Source organism: Oncorhynchus keta, unplaced genomic scaffold (genome assembly GCF_023373465.1).
Source record: "Oncorhynchus keta strain PuntledgeMale-10-30-2019 unplaced genomic scaffold, Oket_V2 Un_contig_351_pilon_pilon, whole genome shotgun sequence".
In the NCBI taxonomy this organism is placed as follows: Eukaryota; Metazoa; Chordata; class Actinopteri; order Salmoniformes; family Salmonidae; genus Oncorhynchus; species Oncorhynchus keta.
The window spans coordinates 59233-65232 of NW_026287297.1; positions in this window are offsets into that span (position 1 = coordinate 59233).

Genomic DNA, 6000 nt, shown 5'->3' on the forward strand with positions numbered 1-6000 from the left:
AACATGTTGGTTGTGGTTATTAACACAGTGACAACTAAACAGAGATCCAACATGTTGGTTGTGGTTAACACAGTAACAACTAAACAGAGATCCAACATGTTGGTTGTGGTTAACACAGTGACAACTAAACAGAGATCCAGCATGTTGGTTGTGGTTAACACAGTGACAACTAAACAGAGATCCAACATGTTGGTTGTGGTTAACACAGTGACAACTAAACAGAGATCCAACATGTTGGTTGTGGTTAACACAGTGACAACTAAACAGAGATCCAACATGTTGGTTGTGGTTAACACAGTGACAACTAAACAGAGATCCAACATGTTGGTTGTGGTTAACACAGTGACAACTAAACAGAGATCCAGCATGTTGGTTGTGGTTATTAACACAGTGACAACTAAACAGAGATCCAACATGTTGGTTGTGGTTAACACAGTGACAACTAAACAGAGATCCAACATGTTGGTTGTGGTTAACACAGTGACAACTAAACAGAGATCCAGCATGTTGGTTGTGGTTAACACAGTGACAACTAAACAGAGATCCAACATGTTGGTTGTGGTTATTAACACAGTGACAACTAAACAGAGATCCAACATGTTGGTTGTGGTTAACACAGTGACAACTAAACAGAGATCCAACATGTTGGTTGTGGTTATTAACACAGTGACAACTAAACAGAGATCCAACATGTTGGTTGTGGTTAACACAGTGTTTCTTGAAGGTCATATGTTCTCTTTTATTCATTATCTCTTAGAAAACAAAACATTTACTAACAGACACATCCAAACAGTCAATCACATGAATATGTAGTCGTGATTTATATTTTTCACCTTTTGTCCATAATAATAATAATATAATAATAATAATAATAATAATAATAATAACAATATAATATATAATAATATTAATAATAATGTCTCACTTTCTCTTTTAATAATATAATAATAATAATATAATATAATAATAATATATGCCATTTAGCAGAAGCTTTTATCCAAAGCGACTTACAGTCATGTGTGCATACATTCTACGTATGGGTGGTCCCGGGAATCGAACCCACTACCCTGGCATTACAAGCGCCATGCTCTACCAACTGAGCTACAGAAGGACCAATAATTTCTCTCATTCTAGTGTGTTGCTTTGTTCAACAGGAATTTAGAAAACAACAAATGTTCTGATATTCTGAAAGACGACTTACAATTAATACATAAAAAAATGACAAATTGTAAAATAACCAGAATATAGAAATATATGAACAACATGTTATTGAATGTGACTTGACTCCACCCAGTTAGCTATATGAACAATATGTTATAATGTGACTTGACTACACCCAGTTAGCTATATGAACAATATGTTATAATGTGACTTGACTACACCCAGTTAGCTATATGAACAATATGTTATAATGTGACTTGACTCCACCCAGTTAGCTATATGAACAATATGTTATAATGTGACTTGACTACACCCAGTTAGCTATATGAACAATATGTTATAATGTGACTTGACTCCACCCAGTTAGCTATATGAACAATATGTTATAATGTGACTTGACTACACCCAGTTAGCTATATGAACAATATGTTATAATGTGACTTGACTACACCCAGTTAGCTATATGAACAATATGTTATAATGTGACTTGACTACACCCAGTTAGCTATATGAACAATATGTTATAATGTGACTTGACTCCACCCAGTTAGCTATATGAACAATATGTTATAATGTGACTTGACTACACCCAGTTAGCTATATGAACAATATGTTATTGAATGTGACTTGACTCCACCCAGTTAGCTATATGAACAATATGTTATAATGTGACTTGACTACACCCAGTTAGCTATATGAACAATATGTTATAATGTGACTTGACTCCACCCAGTTAGCTATATGAACAATATGTTATAATGTGACTTGACTCCACCCAGTTAGCTATATGAACAATATGTTATAATGTGACTTGACTACACCCAGTTAGCTATATGAACAACATGTTATAATGTGACTTGACTACACCCAGTTAGCGCCATTTAGTATGATTGAACTGTCACGTAGCTGTCCCAGGTGAAAAGGACTGTTACATCTGAGTGTTTTACTGTCATTCACTATACTAAAATAACACCAGACATTTAATGTCTCTACACACTTTACAATAATCCCTGGGAAGAGTCTTACCTTGTAGCCTGAATTCACAACCAGAACATGTCAAGTCATTGAGATATTTTCCGTTGTGCTGAGAGAGAACCTTCCTGATGACAAGTGTCTCTGTATCTATGTTCTAGGTTCAGTTGATCTTTGGATGCAATAATATCTGGTCAAAGTCTAGTGACACAACACCATAGTATATCATAACCATAACAGCAGTTGGCCAGTAAAGGCCATGGAATACTAGAAAACAGGGTTCGTCAACTAGGTTTGGCTTCGGGACAATTGTTTTCTGAGTTAAAGTCGGTGGGTCAGAACATAATGAACATATAATATTAGCACAGTGAAGAGGTCTACACTACAAATGGAACATAATTAACATATAATATTAGCACAGTGAAGAGGTCTACACTACAAATGGAACATAATTAACATATAATATTAGCACAGTGAAGAGGTCTACACTACAAATGGAACATAATTAACATATAATATTAGCACAGTGAAGAGGTCTACACTACAAATGGAACATAATTAACATATAATATTAGCACAGTGAAGAGGTCTACACTACAAATGGACATAATTAACATATAATATTAGCACAGTGAAAAGGTCTACACTACAAATGGACATAATTAACATATAATATTAGCACAGTGAAGAGGTCTACACTACAAATGGACATAATTAACATATAATATTAGCACAGTGAAGAGGTCTACACTACAAATGGACATAATTAACATATAATATTAGCACAGTGAAGAGGTCTACACTACAAATGGACATATAATATTAGCACAGTGAAAAGGTCTACACTACAAATTTAACGACATGTTTATTATATTTGATTAGCACACAATACATTCATTCATTTCATTGACAAAGATCATTTTGATCAGATTTAGTTTATAAACTCACCAATATCTCTATTAAATTATAATTATTTGTTTATTTCTCTGTGCGTTGATTGGTGGGTAAAAACAGGTCTATGTAGCCTACTGTAGTCTGCACTACTTTATTAATGGGTAAAACAGGTCTATGTAGCCTACTGTAGTCTACACTACTTTATTAATGGCTAAAACAGGTCTATGTAGCCTACTGTAGTCTACACTACTTTATTAATGGGTAAAACAGATTTTTGTAGCCTACTGTAGTCTACACTACTTTATTAATGGGTAAAACAGATTTTTGTAGCCTACTGTAGTCTACACTAATTTATTAATGGGTAAAACAGGTCTATGTAGCCTACTGTAGTCTACACTAATTTATTAATGGGTAAAACAGGTCTATGTAGCCTACTGTAGTCTACACTAATTTATTAATGGGTAAAACAGGTCTATGTAGCCTACTGTAGTCTACACTACTTTATTAATGGGTAAAACAGGTCTATGTAGCCTACTGTAGTCTACACTACTTTAATAATGGGTAAAACAGGTCTATGTAGCCTACTGTAGTCTACACTACTTTATTAATGGGTAAAACAGGTCCATGTAGCCTACTGTAGTCTACACTACTTTATTAATGGGTAAAACAGGTCTATGTAGCCTACTGTAGTCTACACTACTTTATTAATGGGTAAAACAGGTCTATGTAGCCAACTGTAGTCTACACTACTTTATTAATGGGTAAAACAGGTCTATGTAGCCTACTGTAGTCTACACTACTTTATTAATGGGTAAAACAGGTCTATGTAGCCTACTGTAGTCTACACTACTTTAATAATGGGTAAAACAGGTCTATGTAGCCTACTGTAGTCTACACTACTTTATTAATGGGTAAAACAGGTCCATGTAGCCTACTGTAGTCTACACTACTTTATTAATGGGTAAAACAGGTCTATGTAGCCTACTGTAGTCTACACTACTTTATTAATGGGTAAAACAGGTCTATGTAGCCAACTGTAGTCTACACTACTTTATTAATGGGTAAAACAGGTCTATGTAGCCTACTGTAGTCTACACTACTTTATTAATGGGTAAAACAGGTCTATGTAGCCTACTGTAGTCTACACTACTTTAATAATGGGTAAAACAGGTCTATGTAGCCTACTGTAGTCTACACTACTTTATTAATGGGTAAAACAGGTCCATGTAGCCTACTGTAGTCTACACTACTTTATTAATGGGTAAAACAGGTCTATGTAGCCTACTGAAGTCTACACTACTTTATTAATGGGTAAAACAGGTCTATGTAGCCTACTGAAGTCTACACTACTTTATTAACAACCCTAGCTTACGAATTGGCTGAGAACTCTGGGGTCGATAATTCTCTAACAAAGTGGTTTGACAGTGTGTTTGGGAAATGGAAAAATGTCATTATCACTGTGTTGTGGGCATCCTTCACCTGTATGAGTGTTTTGGTTCTGTGTGGGGTTTGTTTGGTACCTTGTGTGACAGTTTTGCTTATCAAGACTCTGGAGAGGTCGGTAGGGCAACAGATGGTGATGAGGTATGGACCGATTTCCAGCGCTGGTCTGTGTGATGACGAGTTCGAGCTTCAAGGTCCGGCAGAGGATTCTGTTTATTTCAGCTATGAGGAGCCAGTGTTGGATGAGACCGTATTGATATGAAGCTTGTAATAAAAATCCCAACGGAAGTGTTACAATGGGATTTAGACCGATAACAGTCATGAATGAATATCTGATGTACATAAATGTGTTGTAATAAATTATTAGAATGTTACAGTCCTGAAACCATAGGTCTGATACCATGTTACAGTCCTGAAACCATAGGTCTGATACCATGTACCATGTTACAGTCCTGAAACCATAGGTCTGATACCATGTTACAGTCCTGAAACCATAGGTCTGATACCATGTTACAGTCCTGAAACCATAGGTCTGATACCATGTTACAGTCCTGAAACCATAGGTCTGATACCATGTTACAGTCCTGAAACCATAGGTCTGATACCATGTTACAGTCCTGAAACCATAGGTCTGATACCATGTTACAGTCCTGAAACCATAGGTCTGATACCATGTTACAGTCCTGAAACCATAGGTCTGATACCATGTTACAGTCCTGAAACCATAGGTCTGATACCATGTTACAGTCCTGAAACCATAGGTCTGATACCATGTTACAGTCCTGAAACCATAGGTCTGATACCATGTTACAGTCCTGAAACCATAGGTCTGATACCATGTTACAGTCCTGATACCATAGGTCTGATACCATGTTACAGTCCTGAAACCATAGGTCTGATACCATGTGATGGTATGAAACCATAGGTCTGATACCATGTGATGGTATGAAACCATAGGTCTGATACCATGTGATGGTATGAAACCATAGGTCTGATACCATGTGATTGTATGAAACCATAGGTCTGATACCATGTGATTGTATGAAACCATAGGTCTGATACCATGTGATGGTATGAAACCATAGGTCTGATACCATGTTACAGTCCTGAAACCATAGGTCTGATACCATGTTACAGTCCTGAAACCATAGGTCTGATACCATGTTACAGTCCTGAAACCATAGGTCTGATACCATGTTACAGTCCTGAAACCATAGGTCTGATACCATGTTACAGTCCTGAAACCATAGGTCTGATACCATGTTACAGTCCTGAAACCATAGGTCTGATACCATGTTACAGTCCTGAAACCATAGGTCTGATACCATGTTACAGTCCTGAAACCATAGGTCTGATACCATGTTACAGTCCTGAAACCATAGGTCTGATACCATGTTACAGTCCTGATACCATAGGTCTGATACCATGTTACAGTCCTGAAACCATAGGTCTGATACCATGTGATGGTATGAAACCATAGGTCTGATACCATGTGATGGTATGAAACCATAGGTCTGATACCATGTGATG